The following is a 20548-nucleotide window of genomic DNA, read 5'->3' as shown; positions in this document are numbered from 1 at the left end:
GGGGCTCGATCCCAGGACCCTGAGATCATGACCTGAGCCGAAGGCAGAGGCTTAACCCACCGAGCCACTCAGGTGCCCAAATAAAGCAGATTTTTAAATGGTGAATGATGCCCCTTCATTATGGGTTCGAATATACAGGATCATGAACTTACATGTAAACAACCAATTCACATATTTCATAGAGTAGAATAGTCAAATAATACCCTCTGTTTTCCACTTTACTTTGTGTATCAAATATGATGGAGTTCTTAGATGAAACATAAAACAATAGATTCTTTCTGATTCTTTAAACCTGAAAACTTCAGTGTGTGAAACAGAAATTCCTAGTACTATCTAATGTCTAATCTTAGATATCTAATTAGATACCTAATAGATAATATTATCTTAATATCTCCTATGTGAGATCATTTCTATCGTTTCCTAGAAAACTAGAAATATTTATTTGGTCCATTTTATAACTAAAAGAACAGCATATATTTATCCTCCCAAATAACCTCTCAACTTGATATGTTGCTTGGTGTGATGTCGTATGAACTAAGCAAGTTGTTTATATTCTATAAAACTCTTTTTTTCCAAATGTGTAAGGACAAAAAATAGGAAAGATAAGATCAATTTCTCAAGCTTATTGTAAGTTTATAATAAACTAGACAAAAGTCGAATGGCTTAGCACAGACTTGTATCCAGACAGCTGGTACAGAGATATTAATGACTCTCTTTCTTTAAAAAAAAAGTCACAGGTTGTTTGAATTAAAGCTACATATATTAAGATTAATAAATCTTGGAAACACTATGTTGAGTCAAGGGCAAGGACAAGGAGAGGGTGTTACTGGAGAGGACAACATAAGGTGATTTTATCCCTGTGGGTAATGAGGTGGGGTGGTAGAAGCCTCAGTACTGCTGCATCATGCTTTATAATTTGTTGAATGACTTCATTAAAAAATATAATAGAGTATAAAACTGAGCCTATTCCCTATTGAGTGATCATCAGGAAGTGGTTAATATTGGCCATACTTCATGGCTCCTTTCGCTTCATCTATTCCCCAGTGAGCAAAATTTGAGCTCAGTACAGTATTTCTATAGGACAGTGGATGGAAGCTTGGAACATGACTCATCCACTGTTCCCCGTGTATATTGAACTCAGTAATTTTTATACCCAATAAAATGGTTTTCTTTGTTGACTGCCGTTATAAGGTTCTTTTTCTCCTGTGCAAATCTCTGAAGCCAGGTGTTTATCTATGTTTATGTTTTGTAGCTCCCCACAAAAGCTCATGTCAAACAAGAGAAATATTATGTATTTTTAATATAGCTAGCAAGAATAGTGAGATTTAATGTTATTCCACAATAGCTGATGGGATGTTCCTGGGATTCCAAGTCCATAAGTTACCTCCGATTTGCCTATGCCTGAAACTTTTACTGGGCTATGTTTATAAGTTTCCAAAGGGTCTGTTTTAGGCTTGCCATGGTCCTGTGTTAAAAAAGCAAGGTTTTTGCATTATCTAAGTTTAATGCTCACATTAAAAGAAAAGCCTCACTTCGTTAGTATTTTTAATCTCTATTTTTTTTTTAACCAAGTCCTCCAATAAATACTTGACTGACTGACAGTTAGTAGGTGTTACCTTCTAATTTGAAAATGAATTTTAATTTAACCTTCACATTGTTGAAGGAAAGTATTACTATTCACTCAATAATTAGACTTAATTGGTCTGAGGATTTAAATGCAGCCTTGACACCAAACATTCAAACTGTGTATATTTCACAACTTTAAATGGACTCCTGAGACCACAGCTACCAGATACATTTTATCAGCTTGTGGTATACTTCTGTTAGCAGGCAAATGTAAAGCAATTTGAAAGGATATTTGAAAAACAAAATCAAAATAAGGTAAAAACAATGGGTTTTATGATTTCTGGACTGCATACTATACTTTTTTTTATAGCAGAGATTGACTATATTGTTTTCTTATCTTTTAATTGGCATAATCATTAAATATCTACCAATCAATATGACACCAAAACACAAGCAGCAAAAGCAAAATTAGACAAGTGGGATTTGATTAAACTGAAAAGTGTCTGTGCAGCAAAGGAAACAATCAACAGAATGAAAAGGGAACCTGCAGAATGAGAGAAGATATTTGCAAACCATATATTAGATAAAGGATTAATATCCAAAACATGTAAGGAAACTCCTACAACTCAAGAGCAAAAAAATTAAATAACCCTTAAAAAATGGGCAAAGAGTTTAAATAGATATTTCACCAAAGGAGAAATAGAAATGGCTAACAGGTATATGAAAAGATGCTCTGTGTAACTAATCACTGGAGAAGTGCTGATCAAAGCCACAACAAGAGGTTATTTCACTTATGTTAGAATGGGACTTTTCAAAGCAAAACAAAACCAAATCAAACACAACTCCTGTTGGTGAGGATGTGGAAAATTTAGAACCCCTGTGCACTATTGCTCGGAATGCAAACTGGCATAGCCACTGTGGAAAACTGTGTGGACGTGCCCCCCAAAATTAAAAAATAGAATTAGCATATGATCCAGTAATCCTGTTTTGGGCATATACCCAAAATACCCTGAAATCAGGATCTAGAAGAAACCTATGCACTCTGATGATCATTGCAGCTGTTATTCAGGATAGCCAAGATACAGACACAACCTAATGTTCATTGGCAGATAAACAGATGAAGAAAATGTGGTATATACACAAGTAAAATATTATTCAGTATTAAAAACAAAGGAAACCATGATAAGAAGGAGGAACTTGGAAGATATTTTGCTAAGTGAAATAAGCCAGATAGAGAAAAACAAATGCTATATGAGTCTACTTATATGAGGTCTTTAAAAAGTTATGCTATAGAGGGGTCTGGAGGGCTGAGTCGTTTAATATCTGCTTCTGGCTCAGGTCATGATCCCAGAGTCGTGGGATCGAGCCCAGCTTCAGGTTCCCTGCTCAGCAAGAAGCCTGCTTCTCTCTCTCCCACTTCCACTGCTTGTGTTCCCTCTCTTGCTGTCTCTCTCTCTCTTTGTCAAATAAATAAATAAAACCTTATAAAAAATAAAATAAAATAGTCATGCTTTTAGAAACAGAGAATAAAATGGCGGTTACCAGAGTTAAGGGAAGAGTGAAGTGGGGAGTTGCTGTTCAAAGGACATCAAATCTCAGTCACACAAGATGAATAAATTCTCGAGATCTGCTATACAACGTTGTGCCTATAGTAACAATACTTTATCGTGTGCTTAAAAACGTGTTAAGAGGGTAGATCTCATGTTAAGTGTTATTATCACAATAAAAATATTTCAAAAGTATATCTGCCAATCATAATATCTACCATTAAACATGTCCCATTTTTCAAATGTTCTGTCACACTTTTTACATGCATTAAAAATAAGCCTCACAATATTTATTGAGATAAATTATTGTTTCTATTTTAAAATAAGAGAGGGAATTCCAAGCATGATAAATGTTGCATTTGTCTGATACAGTTTTGCTCCCCTCACCCCAAAGACCAGTACATGGTCTAAGCCAGGATCGTTGTAACATCTACAGGGATTGAGTTTGTAATGATCACATGGTCAAACTTGGACCAATCAAATGAACTTGCTGGTATTTTTCTCACTGAAACTGGCGAGGAAGACTTTTCTTCTATTAGGTCATAGAACTAGATATAAGTTGATCTCATGTAGACAGCAGCCAGGTTTCCCACTATTCAAAAATAAAATCCAGCTTTGACCAAAGACATGCGAGAGGAATACCAAAGAACTCCTAATGACTTTGAGAGTTTAGACCTAATTATAATCAGAGTTTTAAAATTCTGGAACAGCTGACATTTTGGACCAAGTATTTCCCCATTGGGGAAGGGGACTCTCTTGTGGTAACATCTACACAGCACTAGATGCCAGAAGCACCCACTTTTCTGCAGTTGTGACAAGGATGTCATCTGACATTGTCAAAGTTCTCCCGAGGAGTGGGATGAAGAGGGGCAAAACCATCCTCTGTTGAGAACCACTGAGGGATAACTGAGAATATCATCACCACTGTGCTGGTGAATTATTTGAGCTACGAAATCTTCTCCATTTGCTTAAAGTAATCTGAATTTTCCATGTGAGTGAGTGAGTGAGATGCACTCCAGGCCTGGGGTGGAGAAGGACATGATGCACTGTGGGATCTGGGGCTGGGCGAATAGTGAGCAGGATAGAGGTGACCTTGAAGCAGCATTTGGAGGACATGATGAAGAACCCATCTATTGTTGGTGTCCTGCACACAGATTCACAGGGACCTAATCTGGGTTGTTGTGGGGCCCCATCAAGTGAAGCACACTGGGGGGGTACCTGCTCTAGCCCAGCAAGCTGATGAACTAACCCCAGACCCCACGGACTTTCCTGTGGTATCTGTAGAATCAGATAACAGCAACCAGAAATATGATGGCATCACAGTGCCAGTGCACAAAGTGGCCTCTTGATAGCTCACATCATTTCTCCAGCAGCCTGTCATAGGGGGTTGATCCTACCTGTACTAATTATCTTGTAGAGAACTATGAAATTTCCAGAAGTGAAGCCATTTATCTAGTGTGCATTGGGTACTTTTCTATTAATTATAAAGTAAGTTGCTTTTTGACACTCAACGGACTGACTTATTAAAATATTAGTAAGAAAGGCTCCTGTTTTGAAGCAGCAGGCTCAGGTCACTTTGTACACAGAATTTGATTATGTTCAATGAATCTGGTTGGAGGGAGAAAAGTAAAGTAAATTTTCCAGATTGTTGACCTATGAAACACGTTAATTGAGAGGCTCTTCTAAAAAAAAAAAAAAAAAAACAAAAACAAAACAAGTATTCTGAGTTCACCTATGTTTGGGAAATAATTGGTTAAACTAGCCAGTCTGCTTCCTTTTTATAAGAGGATACCTCAGAGACTCTAGTAAGATGATGTGCTTTAATAATCTCCACCAGTTTCTCATGCTTCTTTGACAATTTTTTTTAATAGCCCCAGATAGCATCTTTTAAGACTAAGAGCAGACTCAACATGGTAAGTGCAGTGGCCTACCGATGTGAAAGGCAGTTCCCAGCAATGTAGGGATAAAGAATGACATGTTCTCCGTCCATGGAGAAGCAGACATGTGCAAACTCATAGCCCCTTTGCTGAGTAGGTTTATCTGCATTTGGAGAGAAGGGGCAATTTATGACAGAACCTCTAGTCTATAACACAGTTGGGACACTTCCCTCCGAAGGCAACTAGAGTTCATGGGAGTCATCTGCCCCCCTGTGACCTGGGGAAATCTCTCGGCCATGTGGTCAAGGGCAGATAGTGGGGTAAGACAGCAGGCAAGGCAACCATTTAGGACCCAGTAGAATAAATCACAACAGAAGTGGTAAGGTTTTTAACTAAACCAGTGGCAATGAAAATGGATGAAATAGAGTGACTTGAGAAATATTAATGCAAATTATTGCCTATTGCTAATCTTCCATTTTATAGTGCCATTTTTAACCACTTTGGTAGGTCATCTTAATTTCACAGATCACATTTTTGTCACAGCAGTGAAGAAAATTCTCTAGAAAGTTAATAAACGTATTGTAGCTTTCTTAAAATCTGGTCTCACTAGAAGAGGAATTTTTTTTTTTTTTTTTTTTTTTTTAAGAAATGTTTCTTGAGGGGCGCCTGGGTGGCTCAGTGGGTTAAAGCCTCTACCTTCAGCTCAGGTCATGATCTCAGGGTCCTGGGATGGAGTCCCACATTGGGATCCCTGCTCAGCGGGGAGTCTGCTTCCTCCTCTCTCTCTCTCTCTCTCTCTCTTTGCCTGCCTGATTGTGATCTCTCTCTGTCAAAGAAACACATTTTAAAAAAATCTTAAAAAAAAGAAATGTTTCTTGAAGTCAATTCTATGAGCTCCATAATAGATGTCGATTTTATCCATAAAACATAAAAATACTAATGTATCCTATCCTGACATTCCAGTACATAGGTGTCATGTCTGCTTCGAGTCCCTTGTACGTAGTATTCTTAGTAAAATTGCAAGTGGAAAGCATCAAGTCCCCCCATACCCTCCACCCCCTCCTTGTGTTAAAGCTACTGGGCTTGTCAAGGGCATCTTTGGATCAGATACCTTCTGGCTCTTGCTGGTTTTGTTGCCTGCATGCTGGAAGATAAGGATTTGGCCAACCGGCAAGGGCTTGCACAGGGGAGCTCGCGGGGTCTCACTCATGCCTGGCAGCATGTGAACACTCAGTGTCATTATGCAAGTTATCATCAATCAGCAGGCAGCTGCTTTTAGGACTTCCAGCCGGCAAGGCAAACATTTGTGCTCCTGGCTTCCTCCCTGAGCATGCTGGACTTAGGGCCCATCAGACAACAGAACTGCACATACAATCACTACCCGCAGCTCTGGACCACTCGAACAGATGTTCCAGGTTGGTGCCGGGATGCTCACCTGGCAGCCCTGTTGGAGCTCAGAGGAAGATGTGGAGATTAGAGTCTGTTTGCTCAACACAAAGGGCTTTCTTTGGAAGGGTTGGGGAGGAAGAGGCAGAGCTGAGGGTAAATCCAACAACACATTTTTCAATAAAATAGACCGGATGCTACAGACGCGGGCGTGCACAAGAGCAGCCTAAAACAAAATGCAAAAGATGACAAAAACCATTAGGATCCTGATGCAATGACAATGAGGCTGGTCAGCTGGGTCAAAGGAAGAGGAAGCACGAACACTGATTCCATAACCAAAAAATGCATCTGAGGCATACACCATGGGCTCTGGCGTCTGAAGGATACAAGATAGAAGCTAGGGACCTAGCTGTCCAAGAATTTGCTATGTTCTTGTGCAGAGAAGACAAGCCCAGGGGAACAAAGTTGGTATGAACAGAGCTTGTTATCTAAAGCTTGGCTTCACTCTATGGAACTCACAGGAGGGGTGTGAACCAGAGTATTCAAACTCTGCAGTTTTCTGTGAGAGAAGTCCTTCAGGTCTCCCAGCAGATAGAGGCCTGTAACAGCCCTTCTTTAAAAGGGTGAGTCTGGGGCGCCTGGGTGGCTCAGTCATTAAGCATCCGCCTTCAGCTCGGGTCATGATCCCAGGATCCTGGGATCAAGCCCCACATCAGGATCCCTGCTCAGCGGGAAGCCTGCCTCTCCCTCTCCCACTCTCCCTGCTTGTGTTCCCTCTCTCACTGTCTCTATCAAATAAATAAATAAAATCTTAAAAAAAGAAAAAAAGAAAAAAGGGTGAGTCCAAATAAACAGGAAATGCCCCGGAGTGTGGGGTATATATACCAGAGTCTCCCAGGAGCAATTAAGATTTCATTGAACAAACACAGGATCACAGGGGAAGAGAGGAAAAAATAAAACAAGATGAAACCAGAGAGGGAGAGGAACCATAAGAGACTCTTAATCATAGGAAACAAACGGAGGGCAGCTGGCGGGGAGGAGGGAAGGGGGAGGGGGTCACTGGGGGATGGACATTAAAGAGGGCATGTGATGCACTGAGCGTTGTATAAGACTGATGAATCCCCTGTACCCCTGAAACCAATAATACATTGTATGTTAATTAATTAAAATAATTTTTTTAAAAAAGATTTCATTTCACAGAATCATACAAATACGGTTGCTAAGAAGCAGACTCCTGGACCCCACACTAGAGCAACTCTTTCAAATTAGATCTGGGGGCTCCTGGGTGCTTCAGTGGGTTAAAGCCTCTGCCTTCGGCTCAGGTCGTGGTCTCAGGGTTCTGGGATTGATCCCTGCATCGGGCTCTCTGCTCAGCAGGGAGCCTGCTTCCTCCTCTCTCTCTCTCTGCCTGCCTCTCTGCTTACCTGTGATCTCTGTCTGTCAAATAAATAAATAAAGTCTTAAAAAAATAAAAAAATAAAAAATAAAAATAAATCTGACGTGGATCCCCTAGGAATCTGCATTTTGAGCAAATAGCTCACACTTTCTAATGCAGTTAGAAAGTCTTTACATTGAGAAACACTGCTTTATAGGTAAATAGTTTAGACTAAAGTTGTCCTAGATTATTAACCTGTCCCTGATGCAGAGCCTTCTATAATCTCTTTGGAGCTTCATTAAAGAACTCGTGTGTTTGTTTAAGGGCATTATATTCTTGAGGGAGAAAGTCTATAGATTTCATTACATTCTTCAAAGGGTCTGCCCCACAACTCCACCTAGAGCTATTAATCTCTAATGATATTTCTGCTTATTTTGAAAACAAATTCCTTGTTTAATTCCTCCATCTCCAACCTAGACGTGGAAATCTCGTTTTCTTTAACTTCTGTAGTTTCCAGCATAAGAAGTCCTCTCCCAAACTGAAGGCCATAAATCCCTCCAACATCTAAGCTTTCCAATCCTTGATATCTATCTGTCTTATTGGATTCATCACATTACATCATAATTATTGGCTTATGTGAGTTTCCCAGTGGAAATTTGAGGCAGCCGATGGCAGGGACCAGGCCACTGAATTGCTCTAGACAGTTTGCCTAACCAAGACCTAAGATGTGTCTGGTGCACAGAAAGAGTTCAATTCATAATTTTTAATAATTGAATGAATATGTGTGTATATATCAATGTTGAGAGATATAGGGAATAATGGAAATTTATTCCTATTTTTAATTCTTACTTAAAGCTATGATTGAAGGACAGTCTGGTATCGAAGACAATCTAAGACAGAGATTGCAGTAACCCTGCTAAAGGCATTATGTCCCGGGATATTGGACCAGAATCCTGGCAACTACCAGTTCCAATGGTGTGTGGTCCAGCTTTTCAAAAAGTCAGGGAAAAGAGAACCCTACATCAAATATGATACAATTGCCAATTATAGGCAAACTCAACCAAGAGAGATTTGTTTCTCCAATGACAGAACTAACCCCATCTCACGTTGAGAGGAAAGCTCAATCTTAGTGCTCCCGGCCTTGGCTGATCTCAGCGGAGGACCTCCCTGGTTTGAGGAACAACCGCTAGTTATCACTCCCCATGCCTTTCCCAGGCCTGCAAGCCATGCTCCCTGCCACATGTCCTGCCTAGATTTTCCTCAAAACACATTTATTTTCAGCTGTGGAAGATATTTACTTTCCTTCAAACAGCGAACTGTTTCTGGCCAGAGGCTTTTAGCAGATGAGCAAGGGCTATAAACAACTCTTCATCCCCTTCTGCCTGTAATCTGGAATTTTCAATCACTCGACCTCAGCATCCGTAGACTTCAGCTTGGCAGGAGCAGCCACTTCAAACCATGTTTGCCGTTACCAAGTAATGAGGCTGTTTGTGAGGCTGACAAGAAGAGACTTTATTGGCACTACTTCTGTTGTGTGCCTGAGACTGCATTCACATCTTTGAAAAGGAACAAAGATACCATCTTGGCAATACCGGGACCCCTTGTGAGAGCGTGGTTAATCTCAATGTGGGAGATATACAACCATAGTCCTTGTTCTGTGTGTCACAGATAAGTCTACTAGAAGCTTGTGGTGGTACAATTCTGGGGAGAGTGTTACTCTGGTTGGGAGAAACAACTAAATGAGTCATCTGAGAAAAGCGAGTGGTGGTGGTGGAAAGAGTTGAAAATGGCCCCCAGTCCGGGAAATGCTTGGGTCTTGCAACAGAAAAAGCAAACAGTAATTAAGTGAGATAAAATCAATGACTATTGATCTTTGGTGTTTATTGATTTTTTTTTTTTTTAGGGGTGTGTTTATCTGTAGTAGTTAGCAAGAAGACTTTCAATTGCTTTTTGTTTTGCTCGACTTATGTCTTTGAATATGTGTCCATTTAATTTTTTAGGAAGAAGTCTTATAAGTGAAGTAAATAGGCTGAAGATAGGCACATTTTTAAGGCTTTTGATACATATAAACTGCCTTCTAGAAGGGCTGTAAAATTTGCACTTTGACCAAGAGCATATGAGCATGTCCATTTGTTCAATTGGTTATAATGTACTAGTTTAACAAAAAAACTGGGAGGGGAAAAAAAAAACTGGGAAAGGGGAAACAATTTATATAGTTCAGTTTGGTATTTATTTTGGTTTTGGCAAAAATTGATATTTTAAATGTTTATTGGCCTTTTCTGTTTTCTTTTGATAATGACTTACTAATATCCCTTGTCTAATTTTCTTTGGTGAAAAAAAAAAAAAAACCAGTGGCACCAAAGAAATTCTCTCAGGGTTAAGGATAGGGGAGTGCCCATCTATCTCAGGTTACTGTTCTTTTATTAATTATTTCATTTTAAATATACAACACATACTTACTGAGCACCCACTCTCTGGTGAGGTCCCTCTTCTAGATACTGAAGATTATAGATAGGAATGAGATGGGCATATCCTCACCTCCTAAGATATTATGGCAATGGCAGACAACATGAAAGTTACCCTTGTAATCACTAGGAAGAAAATAAATCACGATTCATGATAAGTGACTAGCGTTGAGAAAAGTACTTTAGCCCGATGTCAATGAAGTTGTCTCTTAGAAGAGCTAAGGTCTGCGAGGTATGGAGATAGCCACAGAAGAATAAGGAAAATATTTAAAATCAAAGAAAATCATAACAAATTCAAAGCCTGTAAGATGGTTAGGAATACAAAAAATTCACGGAAGAGTAAAGTGCCCAGTATGGTTTGAACAGACTGACCCAAAGAATAAATAGTATGTGGTGGGTGTCCTTTTGTATTATTCTTCAACTTTTCTACTTATTTTATAATAAAAACAAAACAAAACAAATAAAAATGGTATGGAATGAGAGTGAGAGCCAGGTAGAAGCAAGATCTTGCAGGCTTTATGATCATAGCAAAAGGCTTGAGTTGTGTAATGAGTGTAAGGAAATGAAAAACCAATGAAGAATTTTATGCAGCAAAGTTGCACAAATTTAAATTACCATACGATTAGTTTTACAACTGTGTGGGAAAGGACTGTAGAGGGACAGAAGAGGACAGCAGGCTGAGGACACAACTGTAGTTGTCCACAGTGGAGATCATGGTGGCTTAAACAAGAATGGTGGTGGTGTAGATGAACAAAAGATGGTGGATTCAGAATATATGTAAGAGTATATCTAAAAGGACTTGTTGATAGACCTGATGTTGAGTGTGTGAGAGAAGAATCAAAGATAAATTCCAGATTTCTAAGCTTTTAGATTTAGCAAACTTGCATATTGCCAATTTACTCTTTCTCTAGTTGGCATTTCTATTATGTTTTTTAGTATGTTTAGGGGTGACTTTGGTGATCACGATTATTTCAGACATATACAGCTTAGTGATGAGAAGGGGAGGAGAGGCATAAGCAGATAGCTAACTTATGCATGTAGAAGTGGCAAGAAATTAAATAAATCATAATGTAGATGGAAACAGAGACTGAGAGAAAATGGATTCTACATAATCAACTTTGGAGACAATGCTTCCAAATATACCTCTGTGTCCATCCGCTGAAAATCATGAACTAGTGATCTATAAGATCTTCTCCACCTCAAAGTGTTCATGATTTCATGAACATTGAAAAGACACGAAGTAGTCATGCAGGACAAGAATATATGTTAGTTAGGGTATGTTCAACTGCATATTGGAAATTCAAAATACCAGTGGCTAAAATAAGAAACTATTTCTCCCACATGTACACATGTACAGGAGAAAGCAATCACAAGATGATATAGTCTCCCTGTTAGGGAACCATACTCCTTCGATCTTAGGGTTTTACTCTCATGCCCACAATCCAAAATGACGCACTACTTTGTCCACATTCCAGAACACAAGAAGGGAACACTTTTTCCCTTTGAAGGAATGACTGATCATTTTGATGGACACCCTGACCATCAGAACTTAGTCACTTAGCTACAACTAAATGCAAGTGATACAAGGCTATTTATTTACTTTATTCTAGTTCAGGCTTTTGCTTAGGGGAAAAAAAAAAGGTATCTCTAGAAGAAATCAAGTAAATGATCATAGGGTATAAGCACAGCTACATTTTTAAAATTAAAATAGAGAATTCTTTTCCTAGGAGTCAAAGAAATATAGCCCTGACCAGCTGTTTATTGTTTACATTAATTGCTGTCACTTTCTCTCATCAAAATGTTAGGTCATGCGAGTAAGGTTCTTTTCTGTAACCCCATCACTTTGGGCAGTGTGTATTCATAGTATACACTCAATAAAAATTTTTCTTAAAAATACAGGTGGATGGAATGGATAAATAAATGATTATCCAGTCTATGAAAGATCAAAAGAAGAGTGGAAAAGAGCTGAGGACTTATTTGTTCATATATTTTCTTTTGTCTTTGTTTTCTTTTCCTCTTTTCCCACAAAATGGAACCCAATCTTCAGGCTAGATGAAGGATGGTGAAGAAGATGTACTTTTTTTTTCTTTTAAGATTTTATTTGTTTATTTGACAGACAGAGATCACAAGTAGGCAGAAAGGCAGGCAGAGAGAGAGAGAGAGAGGTAAGTAGGCCCCCTGCTGAGCAGAGAGCCCGATACGGGGCTCGATCCCAGGACCCTGAGATCATGACCTGAGCCGAAGGCAGAGGCTTTAACCCACTGAGCCACCCAGGTGCCCCAAGAAGATATACTTTTATGTGTAGAATATCAGGGAGACAAAGAAGTTATTCTTGCTTCAGGAGAGGTGGGGAATAATGGTTATAGTATTTAGCAAATACTCAAGATATGTATGTTGAATATTTAAGGGAGTAGAGTATCAGACAAAAAGAAATTGAAAGGCAGAAAGGAAGTCCATGGCCCCATAGGATAGGGCAGAGATAAAGAGTCTTCCTCCTCACCTGGGGTTATCTCAGGGTTTGGTGGGGCTGAGGAGCATGAGACTCTCCTGTGTGAGATGAAAGTTTGCATTTGCAGCAGTAGTGGGGCTCCAGATGCTTCCACCTCAGTGATCACCACTATAGAGGGAAGAGCCCTCCAGAACAGCTACCTTGAGGCAAAGCAAATACAGGAGAAATCACATCTTACCACAAAGTGCTGCCAAGTCAAAACTTTTGCCAAAAAAGTTTCCATAAAAGAAAGACTTCATGATACTTATCTCTGGGGAGTTAGAACCATCACTCTTCTTGTTTATAGGCACTATATAGAGAGACTGAAGAAAAATTTTAAGGTCCTTGTACTAGAATGCCAGTCAACATCTATAAATCAGGCTGTGTCATGGCCCTACCACACTTCATCAGTATGTATCCTGCTTTCAGTTTTGGTGGCTGATGAATCAGCATAAAGAATATCTCTTAGAAATCTATGGGCCAGATCCTTAATTGTCTCTAATGGCAGACTGTTGGAGATGCTCTGTCCTGAAACAGCCTTATGTCTTATTCCAAGTTCATAAACTCAAGAGTCATCATGGTTTTTTGGTTGGTGCTGGCCAGGATAGCAACACCAATCAGTTGAGTAACATTTATAATCCTCTGACAACTTCATGGTGCTGATGGGAAGCCTCTTGCCCCTGGTAACACACCCATCCATACTCAATTGATGGCCACAGTGTGGCTTCTCTGAGAGATGTGAGATTTTCTCTTGGGTTCTCAAGAATTCCTATCACTTAGGTTGTCAACCCCAGTGGCTGGACATAGTGGACCTGAGCATAGACATAAAGTACTGTCCTTAATCTCTCTTGCTATTCTTTCTTTAAATATTTGCCTCTATCTTCTCCAGTTTGGATGCTCCATGGTCCGTGCTCCTGCTCATGAATCCTGAGATGAATATATCCCTGCTGTCAGGGAGTACACAGTCTAATGAGCAGAGAGGAACCCAGAAATAAGCACTTAGAGTGGCTGATCAAGTTAGATACTAGCAGGAAATCAGAATTCGACCAGATCTGAAAACAACATTCTCCAGGACCTGTGTCTGAGCTTTGTCTAGCTCATGATACAAACAGAATGAAGGGGAGGTGATAAAAAGGAAACAGTACTAATCAAGCATCTTTGCACAAGACTTCAGTCATATTAAGAAAATAAACTTGTTCTCAGAAAAAGCTGAATCTATACTTATTTTTCTAACCATGATATGAAGCAAGGTTCACCACAGAATTCTTCAAACATGGGTTACCTGCCCGCTTTCACAATAAACATCTTTACCAGCTCTTCTTGCTGCTTGCTCTAAATAATTTGTGATCTCCAGGAGTCACTCTCTCTCCCTTCCTCATCATTTTCTACCGGAGCAATTTCCTTAAAATGCACATTAAATCCTAAATGAGGAATGGCAAACTGCTCATGCTTTGAATAGGAAAGAAATCTGCCAGGTCTCTTGCTCTAATCCTGCAAACAGCCAAAAGATGGGTGACATAGGTGAGAGCCAAAGAAGACCCATTATCATAACAGCAGTGTCTAATACCGACAGTTGTGTCCCAGCACAGTGCTGAGACTTCTACATTCAGTGGGCATTTGGGTTCCTCCCATAACTTTTTTGTTAACATTATCTGATGATTCTCTATGTCTAAAGATCCAAGAAGTGGATTTCAGCCATTGGGAAAAATTGCTTCTCTACTTGCATCTGACTCCACACCCTATAGTGCCATAGACAATGCTAACACACTGGCTCTTTCTTTTCTCCTCCCTTTCAAAAACAAGGTGCAGACTCCCTACCAGCCATGGTTCTTTGTCATTATTGTTGAGATCATTAGTAACAATAAGTTGGTGTTGTAGACTGCTTTCCTTAGCAACTTAAAGCATTTCCCTTTGATATTAACTCAACTACTCTTCCAAACTATTTCTTCTTCTTCTTCTTCTTTTTTTTTAATGAAAAAATATCTTAATGATGGGGTGGGTAGAGGAAGCAATGTAAGATGCATATAGGCTCCTTAAAATTTTGAAATTACACTATTTACAATAAAACCCATTCTTCCCTTTGCATGGCTGCTCCATAACCAATTTTCTGTTTCAATCAGATTCTATTCATTTCTTTACACATCACCTTTCAAGAACTGTTAATGGAAAATATAAGTATGGAAATAAATATTCCTATCTTGGTCCAATTGTACCTATTTTTCTGCCACTTCTTCATAAGTGGGATTATCTTTCTTATACTTAAGAATCTCAAATTCAGAAATGATCTTTTGTGATAATGCTTTCTCTAGGTTCACTGTACATCTAATATGCTTATCTTCACTTATCCTTTTCAGCCTTATGAGATCCAACAGAAATCTCACTAAGACCATTTTAACTTTTATCATGGTCCTCACTAGTAATGTTTTTCCTTGTTTTCTTAAGATTCACAGTCACCATGACTTTATCCTTCTGTAATTTGACCCCAATCAATTTCAATTTTCCCATTTTTTTTCATGTATTTAATATTCTTTCCTGTACTCTGCTGCCCTCCTGTTTCTGCAGGACTTACTGTCTTTTCCCCTTACTAAAATATTCTCTGTCCCCTGTTCCTAACTTGTTCATTTGTCTTTGAAGACACAACTAAAAATCATTCTTTTTCTTTAATTCTTTCTGGACACCTACAATTATGAAAACCATAGTTCTTCTATGAACATCTGTGTCATTTTATTTATTGTTCTCATATATTATACACAGTATGACATTCACTTACATTTATGGATGTGTTCATAAGTATACTAAGACTAAATGTACCTTGAGGGTGGGAAATAGTCCTGGCCACTACTGTGTCTAACACATAATGATAATCAATGGATACTTGTTCTAAGTATTAATGCCAAGCACATATTATTTACTCTCTCTCTCTCTCTCTCTCTCTCTCTCTATATATATATATATATATATATATATATATATTGAGTATGAGGTAAATGAATGGTTTAATGAAGAAAGGTTTCAAAATTAGATGTCATCAGAAATAAGTTAATTGATAATGAAAGACAAGGACATTGTGGAGGGGGCAGTTGAGCCCTTCCTTATTCCCACCCTCCCCCCTACACTCCTGTTTCTGAAGTTTCATCATCTCTTTGTGGATAGAACACCCTATGCTGATGGTAGCACTATTCTCAGTTCAAATTTAGGATCATAAATTACTCTTTAGCTTCAGAACCAGACTGGCCCATGTCATCAAACCACTATGAAAGCTTGCAGTATGATGAAAAAATGCTAATCTTTTTTTGTATGTGTGTATTTTAAGACAATTTTTATTTTTAAAGTTTTAAGTTCATAGCAAAATGAGAGGAAAGAAGAGAGATTTTTCCATATACCCACTGTCTTTACACATGCTTAGCCTCTCCAGTGGTCAACATCACACACCAGAATGGATATGTGTTATAATTGACGAATCTACATTGACACATCATTTTCACTCAAAGTCCATAGTTTACATTAGGGTTCACTCTTGGTGTTGTACATTCTATGGGTTTAGATGAAGATATAATGACATGTATCTACAATTAAATTATCATACAGATAGTTTCACTGCCCTAAAAATCCTCTGTGCTCAACCTGCTCATCTTTCCCTCCCTGCTGATCCCTGATGACCACTGATCTTTTACTATCTCCATAGCTTTGCCTTTTCCAGAATATTATATAGTCAGAATCATGTAGTGTATACACACATACACACACACAAGGGTATATATATATATATATACACATATATATGTATATATATATATGTGTATGTGTATATATGCATATATGTGTATGTATACAATATATATTGTATGTATATGTGTGTACATATACATATAAACATATGTATATATGTATACAATATATGTATGTATATATACATACACATATATGCATGTATACAATATATATGCATGTATACAATATGTATATGTATATACATATATATGTATGTATGTATACATATATGTATGTATATAATATATATTATATATACATATATAGTATGTATACATACATATATATGCATATATACACACATACATATATATATACACACGTGTATGTATATATATAAGTATATATAAAAGCTTTTCAAATTAGCTTCTTTTACTTAGTAATATACATCAAAATTCCCTCCATGTTGCTTCATAACTTGATAGCTCATTTCTTTTTAGCATTCAGTAATATTCCATTAGCTAGATAGACTATAGCTTATTTATTCACCTACTGAAGGACAGCTCGGTTACTTCCAAATTTTGGCAATTCTAAGTAAAACTGCTACAGACACCCACTTTTTGTATGGACATAAGTTTTCAGCTCCTTTGGCTTAATATGAAGGAGCCTGATTGCAGATCATATGGTAAGATAGGTTTAGTTTGCTAAAAAAAAACACCCAGCTCTTCCAAAGTGGCCATGCCATTTCACAGTCCCCCAGCAACCATATCCTTGCCAGCATCTAATGTTGTCAGTGTTCTTGATTTTGGCCATTAAAATAGGTATGTAGTTGTATCTCATTGTTGATTGGTTATTCCAATGATATATGATGTGGAGCATCTTTTCATATGTTCATTTGCCATCTCTATACATTCTTTGATGAGGTATCTATTAAGGGGTATGGCCCATTTTTAAATTAGGTTGTTTCCTTTATTATTAAGTTTTAAGAACTCCTTGCATATTTTGGATAATAGTTCTTTGCCACATACATCTTTTGTAAACATTCTTTCCTGGTTTGTGACTTTTTTATTCCCCTGATACTGTTTTTTGCAGCATTTAAGTTTTTATTTTAATAAAGTCAATCTTTTCAATTATTTATTTTATAGATTGTGCCTTCAGCAGTATATCTAAAAAGTCCTTGCCATACCCAAGGCAGGATTTTCTCCTATGTTTATCTTCTAGGAGTTTTATAGTTTGGCATCTCACATTTGGATCTGTAATCAATTCTGATTTAATTTTTGTGAAGAGTGTAAAGTCTTTTTATAGATTTTTTTTGCATGTATATGTCCAGTTATTCTAGCACTATTTATTGAAAAAACAATCTTTTCTGAATTATATTGCCTTTGCTTCCTTGACAAAGATTAGTTGACTGTAAGATGGTTCCCCTTTCTCCACATCCACACCAACATTTGCTGTTTCCTGTTTTGTTAATTTTTGTCATTCTAGCTGCTGTAAGGTGGTATCTCACTGTTGGTAGGAATGCACACCGTTACAGCCACTCTGGAAAATAGTATGGAGATTCCTCAAAATATTAAGAATAGAACTACCCTGTGACCTAGCAACTGCACTACTAGGAATTTACCCCAAAGAAACAGATATAGTGAAAAGAAGCAGCACATGCACTCCAATGTTCATAGAAGCAATGCCCACAGTAGTCAAACTATGGAAGGAGACAAGATGCCCTTCAACAGATGAATGGATAAAGAAGATGTGGTCCATATATACAATGGAACCATCAGAAAGGATGAATACCCACCATTTGCATCAAGATGGATGGAACTGGAGGAGATTATGTTAAGTGAAATAAGTCAAGCAGAGAAAGAGAATTATATGGTTTCACTTGTATGTGCAATGTAAGGAATAGCATGGAGAACATTAGAAGGAAGGGAAAAATGAAGGGGAGAAATCAGAGGAGGATATGAGCCATGAGAGACTATGGACTATGGGAAACAAACTGAGGGTTTCAGAGGGGAGGGGAATGGGGGATGGGTTAGCCTGGTGATGGGTGTTAAGGAGGGCGTGTATTGCATAGAGCACTGGGTGTTTTATGCAAACAATGAATCACAGAGCACTCATCAAAAACTAATGGCGTGGGGCGCCTGAGTGGCTCAGTGGGTTAAAGGCTCTGACTTCGACTCAGGTCATGATCCCAGGATCCTGGGAACCCTGCATCACGCTCTCTGCTCAACGGGGAGCCTGCTTCCTCCTTTCTCTCTGCCTGCCTCTCTGTCTACTTGTGATCTCTGAGTGTCAAATAAATAAATAAAATCTTAAAAAAAAAAAAAAACTAATGACGTACTGTATGGTGACTAACATAAAAAAAAAGATTAGTTGCCTGTATTTATATGGCTCATTCTCTGAGCTCTCTATTCTGTCTCATTGGTTTACTTGTCCATTCTTTTACCAATATTTCATTGTCTTGATTGCTGTAGCTTTATAGTAAATCTTAAAATTGGGGGCCATCAGACCTTAAGCTTTGTTTTTCTCCTTTAATACTATATTGGCTATTCTAGATTTTTGCCTCTCTATATATACATTTTATAGCCAATTTACTAATATCCATAAAATAACTTCCTAAGATTTTGATTGGGGTTGTATTGAATCTATAGAGCAAGTTGGGAAGAAGTGATACCTTGGCAATATTCAATCTTCTTATCCATCAACATGTATTAATTTATTTCTTTGATTTTTTCACCAGGTTTTTGTAGTTTTCCTCATATAGATTTTCACATATTTTGTCGGATTTATATCAGCATTTCATTTTGGGGGTGGTACTATACATGATATTATGTTTTTAAATTTAAATTTCACTGTTCTTCCCTCGTATATAAGAAATAATTGACTTTATTACTCCTGAATCCTACAATCTTAATAAAATTGCTTATTAGTTCCAGGAGTAGTTGTTGTTGTTGTTGACTCTTTCTGATTTTTTTAAATAGATGATTGTGTAACCTATGAACAAAGACAGTTTTCTTTCCTCTTCCTCAATTGTACACTTGTAATTTCCTTTTCTTTTCCTATTGCACTAGCGAAGACTTCTAGCACAATGTTGAGTAGAACTCCTGAGAGGGAACACACTTGACTTGTTCCTGATCTTTATGGGAATGCTTCTAGTTTCTCACCATTGAATATGATGATAGCTGTATGTTTTCTGTAGATATTCATTATCGTGTTGAAGAAGGTTCTGTTTATTCCTAGTTTATAAGAGTTTTTATCCTGAATGGGTATTTGAGTTTGTCAAGTGGTCTTTTTTTGCAGCTATTGATATGACTATGTGGTTTTTTCATTTTATTCTATTAATGAGATGGGTTAAATTAACTGATTTTTGATGTGACTTAGCCTTCCATACCTGGAACAAACTTTACCTAATCATGATGAATACTTTTTTAAGTATTCGACTTGCTAACATATTGAAAAATTTTGCATCTATGTTCATGAGAGATACTGGTCTGTAGTTTTATTTGTTTTTGTTTTTTTTTAATAATGGCTGTCTCATTTTAGTATTAGTTTAATGCTGACGTCATAGAATGAATTATGAAGTATTCCCTCTGCTTCTATCCTCTGAAAAAGATGATAGAGAATTGGTATAATCTCTTCCTTAGATGTTTGGTTTCACCAGTGAAACCATCTGGATCTGGAACTTTCTTTTTGGAAGGGTATTAATAGCTGATTTAATTTTTAAATAGACATAGGCAGGGCGCCTGGATGGCTCAGTGGGTTAAAGCCTCTACTTTCGGCTCAGGTCATGATCCTAGGGTCCTGGGATCGAGTCCCGCATTGGGCGCTCTGTTCTGTGGGGAGCCTGCTTCCTCCTCTCTCTCTGCCTGCCTCTCTGCCTACTTGTGATCTTTGTCTGTCAAATAAGTAAATAAAATTTTTTTTAAAAAGATTAAATAAATAAATAAATAGACATAGGCTTATTCAGACTATTTATATTTTCTTTTTAAATTTTTATTAATTTTTTAATTTATATCTTCTTATGTGAGTTTTGGCAGATGTGTCTTTTTTTTTTTTTTTTTTTTTTCCTAAGATTGTGTCTTTTAAAGACTCGGTCCATTTCATCTAGGTTATCAAATTGGTACGTATAGCATTGT

At 37.8% G+C, this 20548-nt stretch overlaps 1 pseudogene; it reads left to right on the top strand.

Moving 5' to 3' along the window:
- LOC132022457 (ragulator complex protein LAMTOR5-like) overlaps positions 1-4462 on the top strand; it is a 16056-nt pseudogene extending 11594 nt beyond the window's left edge.
- Positions 4463-20548: the final 16086 nt, after the last annotated feature.

Source organism: Mustela nigripes, chromosome 7 (assembly GCF_022355385.1).
Source record: "Mustela nigripes isolate SB6536 chromosome 7, MUSNIG.SB6536, whole genome shotgun sequence".
Classification (NCBI taxonomy): domain Eukaryota; kingdom Metazoa; phylum Chordata; class Mammalia; order Carnivora; family Mustelidae; genus Mustela; species Mustela nigripes.
The sequence above is the reverse complement of the archived record's forward strand: the minus strand, read 5'-3'. Positions and strand labels throughout refer to the sequence as shown.